The sequence below is a fragment of the Diadema setosum genome, chromosome 6, assembly GCF_964275005.1.
Source record: "Diadema setosum chromosome 6, eeDiaSeto1, whole genome shotgun sequence".
Classification (NCBI taxonomy): Eukaryota; Metazoa; Echinodermata; class Echinoidea; order Diadematoida; family Diadematidae; genus Diadema; species Diadema setosum.
Genome location: NC_092690.1, coordinates 33263199 through 33279406, shown reverse-complemented (window position 1 = coordinate 33279406; position 16208 = coordinate 33263199). Strand labels below are relative to the sequence as shown.

Sequence of the window (16208 nt, the reverse complement as noted above, 5' to 3'; positions counted from 1 at the left end):
AAGGTATTACATATTGTTAAATTGAAGTACTTTAATGCAAAATTACCTCATATGACCTCTTCATGGGAAATAGCTATGGAGTTCTTTTAACAAACCAAACAAGAAATTTTTGGGAAAAAGTGGCTTTGATAGTCAGCCGGACGGCTTTTATTGATCACTCATTTTCACAATTCTCACACTTTGTGCGCATTAATTGCACAGCGCACGGGCCTGCCGGAGATGGCGCACTGTGTATGACAGGGTATTACATATTGTTAAATTGAAGTACTTTAATGCGAAATTACCTCATATGACCACTTCATGGGAAATAGCTATGGAGTTCTTCTTACAAACCAAACAAGAAATTTTGGGGAAAAAGTGGCTTTGATAGTCAGCCGGACGGGTTTTATTGATCACTCATTTTCACAATTCTCACACTTTGTGCGCATTAATTGCACAGCGCACGGGCCTGCCGGAGATGGCGCACTGTGTATGACAGGGTATTACATATTGTTAAATTGAAGTACTTTAACGCGAAATTACCTCATATGTATGGCGCGCCAGAGGGGAATCAAATATTTATGTTCGACACCAACTAAAAAACCATTTCATCAAGTAAAATTTCATTCAACAAAAATATATTCGACAAAATATATATTTGATAAAAGATATATTCAATAAGATATGTATTTGACAAAAATATATTCAAACAAAATATATATTTGACAAAAAAATATATAGGTTTGACCAAAATATATATTTGACAAAAATATATATATATATTTCACCAAAATATATTTGAGCAAAATTATATTTGACCAAAAATATATTTGACCAAAAATATATTCGACAAAATATATATTTCACCAAAAATATATTTGACACAAAATATGTTTGACCAAAATATATTTGACCAAAAATATCTGACAAAAATATATTCGACAAAATATATTCATTTCAACAAAAATCTATTAGACCCAAAATATATTTGACAAAAAGTGTTTTACATACATGGCTTTCCATACTTTCGAAAAAAAAAAATCATTCGACGAACGAAAAACCATTCCATGAAAATACATTTCATGAGCTGAAATACGTTTCATGACAAAATACGTTCGACAAAACGAGTGCGCAATATTCGCTGTGTACCAAGCTGGCCCATGCGACTTGTCTACATGCAGCGCAACACGTACGCATGCATACACTGCACGTGTACCATGCATAGCACACTACAGCTAGCTAGCCCGTTACGGCGCGGCGCAGCCGCTGGCCGCCGCGGTGGGATGCTCGATCGAGTGGTGGGTTTTGAGCGCGGTAGCTTTCGCGATTTCGATGTCGATCTAGCTCAAGACTTCACGCATGGGCCATGGGCTTCCACTGTTCTGAAAGTGGGAGTAGGAATGATCCCGCCATGGCATTATGCAAAAGATTCAGCACAGCTTAATCTCCGCCATTGCCAGTTGGCGAGCGCGAGATCGGGATCAGGTCGTGGCCGTGGCAGAGCAACATCAGCGGTAACCGCATGCAGCAGCGACCCCAACACGTTACTGGCTACAGCGCCCCGCGCCGGGGTTACTAGTACATCATCACAATACAAATACATATAGTACTAGTATTTCATCACATCATCACTATACAACCAGCTATATACCTCATCACTATACAACCAGATACATACTTCATCACTACAACCAGATACTTCATTTGATGAATCTTCAAGTCTGATTGGTTAAGAATTGGGGCATACAGTCAGCAATTACCTGTAGTTCCCACAGTACCCAAACTGACCCATATTATACTAAACTGCCCTCTTGATTTGTAGCAGCACATTCATATGCACATGTAGGGTAAGCACTTGGCTTCAATAGTGAGAGAGGTGACCAATATCCAATATGATTGCAATGCACGTGAAATGGCAGCGCAGATATGTGAATTGGCTATCCAAGAGCTATTGCCATCAACCTACTAAATTTTCATATACAATTTTCTTCATTATATAATACATGTATGTACAGATATGAACTGCTTTTCTTCAAGGCAGTTGTTGCTATCGGTGCCCCTGTAAGGTTCCTTGGGTCATAGCACAGAGCCGAGATCCCTCGTGGTAATGATATCAACAATTCCCCGAAGAGCAGTCCATATTTGCACTCTAGGAGATTGTCATTAAAAACTTCATGTCTGAATAGATGGGAGAAGTGTTGTGTGGTGGTTAGTAGAGGTGCCATTGAACTACGGCAAACATATTCCATATGTAGTATCAAAATGTCAATAAATGTTTGTAGAATATGTTGACGGAATTGAACTACAGTCAACCTTGCCCATGTTGAATCTATTTGGACTGAAGAAACGGCTTCGATCAGAGAAAATTCAACTAATGAGGGATTAAAATTAATAGAATGTACCGGTATAAAGAGAAGAGGACTTGAAAAGGAGCTTTGACTTGGGTGATTATTTGACTTATGCGAGGCCAGCTTAAGCAAGGTTGACTGTATTTTCATTTGTGTTGGAACTTTTGCAGCAGTTATCAAAGAATGAATAAAACTGGATACAAATATAGAATCCATGTTATAAAACTTGAAAGGATGATACACTAATTTCATCACAATCATAGTCATGGATTGAAAAGGAACACATATATGCTATTATGTGCCAAGTTTTTTTTTTTTTTTTTTTTTTTGTATGTGAGGGTGTGTGTGTGTGTGTTTTTTCATTTGATTGCTCTTATGGTTTGTTCACTTATAGGTCTCCATACTTTCAACACTGTTATTATTCCTCGAGTACTAGTAGTATGTTGCACTGCATCTTGTATGAAAAAAACAAACAAACACCAAAACCTCTAATTTTGCAGTCATTCACCTGGAGCATATACATCTGTACTGTACTCTTCTGAGCAGCAGTAAACTAATTTGCCCATTCACAATGAACTGGTTGTTTCCAGTCGCACAACTTACAATATACAGTTAAACTCGCCTAAGTCGACATCGCATATGTCGAATAATCGCGCAAGTCGATAATTTTAAAAAGTCCCGATTTTCCCCCATTGACTTACGTGTATTAATTCACTCATAAGTCGAATTTTTTAAGTCGAATACTCGCTTAAGTCGATGAAATTCCAAGAACACTTTCACGGAAAAACCATTGAATTCACTGTGCCTAAGTCGAATAAGATTTTATTGTGTAATAAATCACTGTCAAAATCACGAGACGCCAGTTTTTGTTTACATACAGTATATACCAAAAGAAACTGCGTAAATAAACATTAACGCTTCATTAACGCAAGCGGTTTCACCTGAATCGTTAGTAACGCAAACTAACGATCGGGAAAATTAACGTTTGTAGCAACGATGAGTAACGATCCCTAGCGCAAATTAACGATGTTTCGTTAACATTAACGATAGGTAACGCAAGAACTCACGCGAGATTTTGGTTTTGTAACGAGACCTGGTGAAAGGACGACGTAGCCCCTGCCGAGTGTAGCGATCTATGCCTTATATTTAGCGGAGTCTTTTCGCGAATCGAATCACGATTTCGCGAATGGTTAATTTGCGACCGGGCTCACCAAAAACGCACGCCGGGCCACCAAAAAAGCCGAATGTTTGCCTTCAGTTTTGGAAATGAAGCGGTAACAATCGGTTCCATAAGATGCTGAATAAATGTCAGATGTTTGCTCTTTTAATTTTGGAAATGAATAACGGTAATATTCGATTCCGTATAATACTAAAATAAATGTCGGATGTTTGCTTATACTTTTGGAATGTCAGAGATTTGATTTTGCGTTCGGAAATGAATAAGGATAAAATAAAAGTATCCGGAAGATGCTGAAATAAATGTCGAATGTTTGCTTTGACGTTCGGATATGAAAAATAATGATATTCAACTCCATAAGATGATAAAATAAATGCCGGATGTTTACTTTTACGTTCGAAAGTAAATAACAATTACATTCAGCTCCGGAAGATGCTAAAGTAAACGTCGAATTATCCCTTTGACGTTCGGAAATGAATAACAATAATAATCAACTTCGTACGATGATGAAATAAATGTCGGATGTTTACTTTTACGTTCGAAAGTAAATAACATTAACATTCAGCCCCGGAAGATGCTAAAGTAAATGTCGAATTATCCCTTTGACGTTCGGAAATGAATAACAATAATAATCAACTTCGTACGACGATGAGATAAATGTCGGGTGTTTGCTTTTACTTTCGAAAGTAAATAGCAATAACATTCGGCTCCAGAAGATGCTAAAATAAATGTCAGATGATTGTTTTTACGTTCGAAAGTGAATAGCAGTAATATTCTTCTCCATACGATGCTAAATAACTGTCGGATGTTTGCTTTTAAATTTCGAAATGAATAACAGTAACATTTAGCTGCGTTTGATGGTTAAGTTAATGTTTGATATTTACTTTAACGTTCGGAAATGAATAACAATAGTATTCAACTCCGTCCGATGATAAAATGAATGTCTTATGTTTGCTTTTATGTTCGAAAGTAAATAGCAATAACATTCAGCTCCGGAAGATGCTAAAATAAATGTTGAATGTTTGCTTTGGCGTTCGGAAATGAATAACTATGGTATTCAACTCGGTACGATGATGAAATAATTGCCGAAAGTTCGCTTTTACGTTCGAAAGTACATAGCATGTGACATTCGACTCTTGAAGATGCCAAAATAAATGTCAGATGATTCATTACACTTTCGGAAGTGGATAGCAGTAACATTCGGCTCCTTACGATCATAAAATAAATGTCGGGTGTTTGCTTTTGAATTTGGAGATCGAATAACGGTAATATTCTGCTCCGTACGATGCTAAAATAAGTAACAGATTGTTTCTTTTACATTTGGAAATGATTAACGGTATCAATCGGCTCATTTAGATGATGAAATAAAAAGCGGATGTTTGCTTTCACGTTCGGAAATGAATAAGGATGATATTCAGCTCCGTAAGATCCTAGAATGAATGTCGGTTGCTTGTTTTTACATTTGAAAATGATTAACGGCAACATTCGGCTCCGGAAGGTGTGAAAATACTTGTAAATGGTGGATGATTGCTTTTACAATCAGAAGTAAATAAGGGTAACTTTCGGACCGAACGTAGGACCGATTTAGTTTTGCTTGGTTTTTTTTTTTTTTTTTTTTTTTTTTTTTTTTTTTTTTTTGTTCGGGCCACCAAAAAATGAAAATCAATCATTTTGGGGCCACCAAAATAAAAGTTAGTGTGGAGCCCTGGCCTGCATCAATGTGGATAAAGTGTCTTGCTGAAGGGCAAATATCGGGCACACCGCTCCAGCTCTCGGCTCCAGAGTAGACAACATACATGTACATTATACATTATGTACGTGTGGTGTAACTTTAAGTCGATTTTTTTCGACTTACGTACAAGTCGAAACTCGCCTAAGTCGATGTGTTTTGCTCAGTCCCGAGAAGATCGACTTATGCGAGTTTAACTGTATACAGAAAACTTACAGTTTGTGGGATGGCGTCATTCAGTTGTGTACACAGCTATATGATGTACGTAGTAACTATCTCACTTTTTCAGTCATAAATTTATCTTGTGTATCATTCATCCACTCACGCATTCAATCACTCCTTTCACTTTGTATGCCAAGTTAACAAGGAAAGATATTCGTGCCATACCAATCACAAGATGGAAATTTAGTTGCAGTCATTAACAATTCTGGACATAAAAGAAATACAAAGTTTATGTAAATAACACTGTATATTCAAATTGGCTTGCCATTATTCAACAAGACAGCTCGCACTGCTGTTGTATGTATTCCACACAACCTACTAAAGAGCTCTGAACCACACTGCTTTCACAGTAGTTTGGGTACAGTCCCTTTGTTATCAGTCCATATTTTCCATTCACAACAGACCCAAGAGATGTCACCTGTAGGCCACACAGTTTTGGGGGATAAATTGTTTCCTGTCATGAATCGCCCACTTATGGCCAGAAGTAACAAGATTTCAGAGGCTGAACTTATTTCACAGATGAGCCAGCAGGCAGTATTTCTAACATTATGGCATTGTTATTTCATGTTACTGAGTAAGATCTGAATATTACTGAGTACATGTATTGCCAGGTAAAATTTGTATGCTTACCGTTATGTTGTAAAAGTTGCATCGCAGATTACAATTTGCACTGAAATAACCCCCATATTTCTCCTGTTGAAACATGAGAGATATTGAAACATACATTTTCTTCATCAGACACTCACAGATAAAACATAATAACATATGATAACCAATAATTACAGTATATAGTGCCTTTTCAAAAAAGACTTGAAGCACTTCAACAATTACAACACTGATCCACTTACAATGTAACATGTAGGGGGCTCGTAGGCATGGCACATCCAGTCAATATTTGAAATATTACACTTTGAAAAGTCGCAAGTAATTAATGCAGGTTTGATTCATTTCAGAAGGGATCTTTCTTTTCTATCAAAAACAGATCCCTAAACTTCCAAGCTTCAATCATATTTCTTACATGTCATGTGGTTGAAGCTTCTCTGCCATTGCCAGCTTAATGCCACAGTCAAGGTGTCACAAATTCCAATCTTTCAAATTCATGAAATCAAATTCCAATCTTCTACAATCTAAATGAGGCAATTGGCACAAATGTACATGCCTTGTCACATATCTTTTTTTTTCTATATTTTTCAAATTCATTTCATTTCAGTCTCACAATAATTAATGAATGCTAATTTTGAATGGCAAGTACAATGCTTCTGCTCTGAAATTATGCTGTATACTGTAAACCTGTTTCAATCAGAGGGGGCAGAAATTTGCTTACGACACAAGTTAGCCTTAACCCAATGAGGACTGACTGATTTTGCGACAACAAGCATTTCCCATATACACCTGCCCTAGTATACTCCGACTGGTTCTCAATTGGTTAAGAGGAAACTCTGTTAAGCCAGACTTGAAGCACCTCCAGACATAAAGATTCTTACTCACAAGTGGTACATGTACACTGATCTTTGAAGGCACTGAACACATAATAAAATTCTTATTAACATGAAAACTTGGCTTATACCAGTCTACTGTCAGCCGCCATTACAGGACAAAGATCATCAATGTAAAGTATTGTATCATCCAATGAAGTCCCATTCTCTGAGTATGACTACTGCACATCAATAGTTTATACAGGATCCTGCTGTGTACTTCACTGTGAAAACAACCTACAAACAATCAGAGTTAACATGATACAGACTACAACTGTGTCAAAGATAAGGTGGGTCTGAAAGTCAAGACTACACACAAGGCCTTATGAACATCAATGCTGAACTGTTACCACAAACTAGTATATTATTCTGTATGTACAACTTTAATAAAGATGTGGAGTGTAAAACAGATGCACCCATCGTGTCACTGACTTCATTTGTATTTCCAGTTCCAGTGTATATTGTAAGCAACTTTGTTCAACTTTGTCAATAAACAAAACTATTTCACATTGATCACTTAAATAAACAGGATTGAAGTCAACATCCCTTTAAAATTAACTCTGAGACAAATAGAACTATGCAGATATTCATCAGTCTAGAGATACCACACAATTACACTTGCTGTAGGAAGTCTTTAATATTAGAATCTCAGAAAAGCTGGAAAACATGATCAAGAGAGGCACTCCTGTATGGATTGTACATTGCTAAGTAATTGAAAAATAAAAACTTTATAAGACCAAGGAGGTACTAGTACCTCCTTGATAAGACGATAATTTGTACATTTACGAATAATTTCTGAATCCAAAAGAAAGATTCATATACACTCAACAACACTGACAAACAGACAGACACACACCTATGAAGGAACTTTGTTCACAATGTGGACTAAATCACATTTTTGAACTAAGGAAAACCCACTAGAACTTTAGAAGACTGAGAGCTAAACACTATCAATTCTGTTTATGCTCTTCCAGCATTATCACAGCCAATGTGAAAAACCGAATGTGGATTTTTCTTCCCAACACCAGGATGTAAATCCTGCCTTTCCACTGTAAATCTTACTGTTTTCAACAATCTACATATGGCAGTTTATAGTTTACAGTCAGGGGTCCTTCAGCTCATATCATGTAATCTGACAATGTAAGTACATTTCAATTGGACCACAGTGATCAAATTAATCTATCATAAAATTTCATTCAAAGTTAAATGGTGCAGTATTTCGAGATATTTACATTGTAACCTCTGGCAATTTAAAGAGTCATGAATACTGAGGAAACACCACAGACAGTATTTTTGTACTGAGCAAGGTGATATCCAATATTCTTACAGAGCTAGACCTGCTCATAATAAAGAGGATAAAATGGGTTTACCCCTTGCATAGAGACTATAAAATCTCTATCCCATTAAAAGTGCTATTCATTGGAGTGGGTAAAAGGAAAGCGATGGAAGGTTAATGGCAGGATGATGTCACGGTTTAGGGACAATATGAAGAATGATAGGAAAATGATGTGATGTCACATTAGTGTCATGATGATGTCACAGTGTTTGGTGATGATATCACAATAATGTGAAAATGATGCTATGATGTTATAAAGGTATAAGAATTATGTCTTGATGACAATGACGATGATGATGATGATTTAGTCTTATTCATAGAGGGTAGCCACTTTAGTGATCTTTGCACTGTTCTCCTTGTGGTTCCTGTTCACATTCATGAATGTAATTCAGCTATCAGGATTCTGTCATGATAATCTAATGATGATGATGATGTGAGGATGTCATGTTGATAATGAGCTGGCGATGTGATAGGGATGTAATATTGTCATAAAAATAATACAAACATTATTATGATGTCATGATGACTGAGGATGTGACATAAACACATTGAGTGGATTAGACATTGGAATGATTGGCAATGAGCCATATAATCAATCTTTCGCCTTCCCCTAACATCATCAGCTATCAACAAAAAAAAAAAAAAAAAAAAAAATGGCTTGACTGAGAGTGATGGGTTGACATTGGTATTGGTATTCCTCTGAGTAACCAGTGCTATATAACTTGCAAATATATCAAAGACGATTCTGACAGAGAATGTCATCACAACTATGAAATCTGTATGTTTACTTGGGAAAGGGGAGGGAGAGAACTAACCTGAATTCAATTTTATAGGGGCATGATTTGTTTTGTCCCTTTAAGCAGCATTACACATTAAAATGTTCTTGTCATCTTATCATCATACAAATCTGTAACTGCTGAAAGACTGCAATAGTGCAGATGAAAGAGTTGGCATTCATGTACCAATTGCAAAATTTCAAATACATGAAATCAAATGCTACAGATTCAAGAAATGAACTAAATATAAATGCATTACTCAATACTGGCAACCTTCATCATCAATAAAAACCATTATCAGTCATAATTGTTTAAAGTAAATGCCCATTATAAGAACCATGAGAAACACTTAAATATAAAACCTTGTGCAAACAGGAACACTTCCATAAGGCAAAAAAAAAAAAAAAAAATCATTGTATTGGCGTAACCCGCCCCACCCTAGAAAACCCCCCGACCCTGAACTTTTCACACACACAAAAAAAGGAAATACATCGTTCTTACTGAGAGAGGGCGCGATACGGGTTTGCGAATTATCAAAAACAACAACAACAACAACAACACCTGGTGTCGGAAAATGGCCCTGCAGTACAGCGTGTTGGCGACTGATAAGTCCGGTTCGAAGATTTTATTTAGTATTATTCAGAGAATCGATTTGTCAGTGGCGCTGGGTGATTTAGCCCAGGAATTTCTGACCGGTATGTCGTGACGGCTTTTAAACTGGTTATATAACAAATTTTTTGATGCAACAGACCCTCTCTATCGAATGGGGTTTCGTTAAATATGAGTTTTACACCTAAAATACAGGTAGCAGGTACAATTGTACACAGTCTTCACTTATTAATGACTTTCACTGAGTATACCCAACCAAACAAATGTCCGTGCACCAGTACATGTATGAAGATTTTGACAGATTGAATGCGTCAGAAATACTGCAAAACCACATAAGATTCCTGCCAAGTATCAATGAGACCATCGTCAGGTCAAACAAGTTCAAAATCACACAGTTGCTTGATGATGTGACGCCGATTCAACCGCCGATGACCCTACTTTTAATCTCCGGCACAACTAAGACAGAGGAAGTCAGCATCACCAAGAAACAGATATCTGAAATGTGCAACAAAAATCAGTCAATCGAGAGTAAGTCATTAAAAGGAGTTCTATGGAAAAGAGTAAAACTGTGCCTGATTGCCCCTCTAATTAAACAGACATGGAAGTCATTCATTGTAGTGCATTAGACATTAAATTAGTCAATTATACCATCCAGTCAGCAGCCTATGAAACCAAATACTTGTATATAGCATTATTTTCCTACAAATATCTTATAAAGTGAAAAAAAGTATAAGAAACCTCTAATTTTCTCAAAACATGAAGCAGAGCAGAATACAAGAAATCCTACAGAAGTGCTGAGGTTTAGTTGTGAAGAAGCACAATCATAATGACAGATGTTTTACACATAGTTAACTCATTCAATTTTTTTGCTTTTAAAGGACACATTTGTACACATTAGCGTACAATGGGCAATAATTTTACAATGTGTACAATTAACAATTAGCCTGTGATATTTAAATGACGGCCCTTGGTTTCAACAATAACATGGCAAAAGTGTGCGAATACGCCAGTGGGATGGGAGAAGGGGAGGGAAGTTCATGCCACACTCACCTTATACTGACAGTGTTTCCATCTGGAATATTTCCTGTAGTGGTGGGAAGTAGATAACCAACATCAGTTACATCTTGAAGGACAGCTAACCAAGGCATGATCTGCATGTTTGACAACATTACTTATCAAAATTATCACTCATTACTTTATGTTGAAACGTACTGACAAAGTCTGTACACAATTGAGTAATTTCATCACCAGTGGTGCATCAGACAGTATGTATGGTCTTGTATTCATACATGTATGCTACACGTCTTTTTATGACTTTGTCTGACACAGAGAAGGCTGAGGCAGGATTGCATCTAATCGAGAGGAGCAGTCATTAATACAGTGCCATCTGGACTGCTTGACAGGCACAAGTTGATAAATCCCAGCTCAAGATAGTATCATGCTTGTCCTTATACTCTGAAAAGGCTTCATGGAGCAAAACAATTCATTGCATACTGTATGTGAAGATGAATGCTGCTACTGCATGTACTAATATACACAGCCAAGTATCTGTAAAGACAATGGATAAATCTAATCAAATCAATACATGCATCATTATCTAATATTACAATCCGCATGACAAAGCATCTGACAGAAGATAGCTTGCTAAATGCACTAATGTTATCACTCGGCACAATGTAGCAAGGGCATAATATTACAATTATGTAAAGGAAGAACTTGACCAATATTAATAGAAATGTGTGTACAGTCATGGACAATAAAGGGAGCACTAACCTCTCTCCAGAAGACCCAGAGGATCCCCACGACGATGATGAGGGCAGAAATGACTACATAAATAAGAAGAGGTCTGGTGATCATGGGGTCACGAACCTAACGAGGAGGCTTCCTTATTACATCCTTGTCCAATGGCTCCACTCCGAGACTGGACAGAGGAGTGGGGAGAGAATGAAACATTATCATACAGTAATGTGAACTACAGAATGCACAATTTTTTTTTTTTCATGTCAGTATTTGTTCATTATCCATCTTTGATAATACATGTATACACACTTTCTTTTTTTTTTAAAGAATGAACATATATTTGTCCTTTCTTCCAAATTAACAATAAAACTGTAGCCATATAGACAGAAAGGATTTCTGGAAACAACATTAATGTGTAGAGTAGAAATAGTTGGCGTCCAGACTTTCCAATAAGAAGGGTCACAAAGAGAAGGAGAGTGGCATACAAATGAGACTTCGAAACACTGCTGATTTGAGAGGTATTGATTTTTACTTTTACAAAATTATTTTCCCCATGACTGAAGAATTATAATGGTACTCACTAAGATGCTGCTTTATCCGATGAAAAGGTAAAATGAAATATTTTGAAACCAAAGCTTTAATGAGGTTCAAAGATATTTGCTTGAAGAAATTTGATTGATTGATTGATTAATTGATTGATTGATTGACTGATTGATTGATTGTCAATCTTTATGCAGAGTGGCCTGATTAGACTGAATCAGAATAATGACTGCACTGCCGGCATAATTGCCCTCCCCCTTCAGAATACTCTCAGACCTGCTGATGTGTGCACATTGTGGCTCACCCTTGAGCAGGTGGTCCTTCCATGATGACGTTGATCCAAAGGCTCTGCATGGCATTGAGTGGGTTGGGAAACCTCATGATGATGGATAGGGCTATCAGGGTCCAAGGCAGCTATGCTCCTACCAACACAGAGAAACAAACAAACAAACAAAATCATATGTTGCAATCTATCTTCATAGATCCTTCACTTCATACTTTTGCATAATCATTAATACAAACATGCATACACCAAGTGTAAAAAAAAAAAATAATAATCCCGCTGGCATTGCATAAATATGAGGGAAATAGTAAAATGTTGAAGTGTTGCCCTTTTCTTTGGCCCCTGACCTTTGACCCCATGAACCCTAAATTCTCTAGATAATCATTGTCAGTCAGTACATGTATATATGCTATGTTCCATGAAGATACCATGAACAATTTCCAAGTTACGGACAAAAAAATATTGTTACTTTACTTTTTGACCTTTGACCTTTGACCTCATGACCCCAAACTTCCACCAGAGAATCTTAATTGGGTAATACATATATACACCAAGTTTTAAGAAAATATCTTCAGGCATTGCATAGATATGGTGGAAATAGTGAAATTTTACGTATTTGACCTTGACCTTTTGACCTTTGATCTTGAGCATGTGCACCCAAAAGTTGATAGGCACAACTTCACCCCCTAATACACATACATGCCAAGTTTCATTAGGATACCTCAAAACGTTTTTTAGTAACGCTGTCCACAAAATTCATTACGGACGGAAGGACGGACGGACGGACAACCCGAAAACATAATGCCTCCGGCACCACTTCGTGGCGGAGGCATAAAAAAAAGAAAAAAAAAAAAGGCTGTCAGCTGTGATTCAAGAAAATTTCACACTGCAAATATTTCTTGCTTTACAGTATGCACAAAACTACTTCCATTGGGGTGTAAGAACGACATTTTGTGTAAGTAGAGAATAGAGATTGTTAAGAATTGGGTGTGCACTTTTGATTATTGCAACACAAGATAGATACTCTAGAATCTACTTTTTGAAACAAAAATCTTTACAGTATCCTGTCTTCATTTCTTTCTGAATCTACAACTCCTCAAAGATTAGCTGATTGATGTAACTACCTTTATGAGGGTCGTAAAATTTTGATATACACTGATCAGGATCCTCTGATAAAATAGTTATCGCAGCACAAGCATGGCTCCTGTAAGCAATATGTTGATTAAACAGAATTTCCCCACTAGTTATAAAGTCAGGGTTAACCACTCTGGAATTGGACTCCAGCTATCACTGGGGTAACATGACTCTCACCTGGTATAGCCATTGAAGACAGCTGCTCTGGTTTGTCCAAAAGATCCACATTCTCTCGACGGAAAGACTTTGACTTGGCACCAGCAAAGTTCCTGAAAGAATACAAGACAAGCTTATCAACAAGAAACATGATACATGTACTACAAAATACCACAAATCATAAGCAATTACATCTCATCTGGTACAGAAATCCTATGACCCACCAAACAAACAAATAAACACAAACTACAATAACAGTGAACACATTCTGAAGAAGACACTTTTTTTTTCTTTTAATACTGCACAATTTATTCTGACAAATGAAGTATGGAATTGCGACTGATTGACAAATTGCCCCACATCGACGTAAATAAGCACTGAATTGATCAGTGTTTTAGTAGTAGCCATGATAAAAAATCATGGGGGTACATACTCGAGCAGGATTCGAACCTACGACCTCCTGATCACCGGACAGGCGTCATCTCCACTAGACCACCGAGCTTTCGCCCGACAGCAAGTGTTGGTTCTAATCCTTATAGCATGCAGTGGGTACTGCTTTGTTATTCAAATTCATGAAATTCTTCCGTCGAGATGTTTTCATTGCGACTGATTGACAAATTGCCCCACATCGACGTAAATATCATGGCTACTACTAAAACACTGATCAATTCAGTGCTTATTTACGTCGATGTGGGGCAATTTGTCAATCAGTCGCAATGAAAACATCTCGATGGAAGAATTTCATGAATTTGAAGAAGTATGGAATTGTTTGCTTGATTTTCTTCTGAACTTAATAATCTATGCTTTATAATAAGGAGCTACAGTGTCAAACCTTGGCAAAACCATCACTGGATCAATAGAGATCAACACAAAGTGACTCACGTCTTCCAGTCCTCTTCTGTTTCCCAGATCTCGTAGACGGCATAGTTACAGGTCCCCTCATGGCCTCAAACATTCTCACACTGTAGCTGCCATTGTGTATTAGTGGAAACAACAGAAATACAATGCATGACATTACTGGGTAAATACTGTATACCTTTTGGAACATAATTTTATCAACATATAATAAACTTGATGTTGAAAAGATGAACTGAAATGTTTCCAATTAGTACCATATTGATGTACCGGTACTTGTTTCAGGTTTCTCTAGGTACTGCTATTACAGTTTGCCTACAATATATTTAGAGGCATACATATATTGTAATTCTGCAAGGGGGAAAGCAATGATGAATGATGATGATGATGATGATAATCATGACTAGTAACATCATTTTCATTATTCAAGTAATAACAACAGTGATAATTCATCATGAAAATTTTATTATGATCACTACCATCACTACTTTATTATTCCTAATATTACTAGCTTTGAAAAAACACACCAAATCACTATATTCCAAGTTTATCACAAAAGTAAAAAACATTCACAATGGGGCATAAAGTCTTGACTTCCTAAACTTCATCTTTGAAACTTTAGTTTCAACACACACACACACACACACACACACGCACACACACACAAATAAATAACAATAAAGATGTAAAATTTGAACAACAATTTTCAAACAGTACAAGTACTTGACTAAGTTAGTACTTGACTGGATTAGGCATCCAGAATTCTGCTCTGTTGAAAGATAGGGATGGCTGTTTATATCACATATCTATATCCTCTGAGAATTGTTCATTCAGCTTATTAAATCTCATAACTTTCCATAAGAAACATCACATTCATAGAAGAAAAAAAAAAGAAATAAAGTCAATTTTCCTAACTCTGTGATTAGTATAATATTACTGAAGCTCTTTCCATTCAAAATATCACACCAGTGGGAATCTAGCAATGAGGACACGATGTCTTACTTCACACATCCATCATCTCTTCCTGCTGCATCAACGTATGTCCTCAGTTTGTCACGGAAACTTCATATTCTTTTCCTCCTGTACGGCGAACTACCTGCCGACAATGAATGCCTGTGGAGAGTAATCGTGATCGCGTGAATAACTGCAGTCAGCAACGCGCTGTCGTAATGATACTGACCTGTGTGACAGTAACTCTAATTGTTAGTCTCATGGGGGGGGGGGGAGGGGGAGAGAACAACTAGCAATCTATATTTCATGATGAGTTACACATTACTCCAGGTTAGAAGGCATATAACCTTGTTTTTTATGATGTCTATGATGGTCCCCCTTAAGCCACCGTAATGTGTAACGTTAACATTAAACAGCGTAAGCTGTGAGCGCGAGCAGAAACAACCACAACTAAGTCAACGTTGAATTCAATGCTTCCCCATGTCTCATTTAATTCAAATTTATGTGAGTGACTGGAAATGAGATACTAAGGAATCCCTGAAATTTTGGTGGAATTTGGTAGAGTGAAATTTGGGGTATATCTTCTTGCCTCTTAGATACGATATTGGCTTACTGCCAATACTGCATTACCATTTTACTACCGCCGGAATCTGTCTCTAAGAAGCCCATGACCGACGGCAACGAGAAGAGACAGATCTCAGACAAATTTCAATGGTCGCGCTCTGTCCACACGTAGTGCTCCTCTACAAGTTAGCGTGGATATGTCTTCCTGGACATTTTGCTGACTAAACCATACAGATACAGATCTCATCGGTCTACGACAGTTTACCAACCTGGGGTTGCTGAGGCTGAGCCCGTATCCGTAGTGCCGGTGCGGTGCCGGTGGTTGAGCCTGAGC

At 37.2% G+C, this 16208-nt stretch overlaps 1 long non-coding RNA gene across 1 annotated transcript; it reads right to left on the bottom strand.

Annotated features, from left to right (window-relative positions):
• Positions 1-11465: 11465 nt before the first annotated feature.
• Positions 11466-14643, bottom strand: LOC140229396 (uncharacterized). Its single transcript, XR_011901293.1, has 4 exons — positions 14387-14643; positions 13526-13617; positions 12236-12353; positions 11466-11572 (listed from the first exon to the last, which is right to left on the bottom strand). It is a non-coding gene; the product is annotated as an uncharacterized lncRNA (long non-coding RNA).
• Between the last annotated feature and the right edge of the window lie 1565 nt (positions 14644-16208).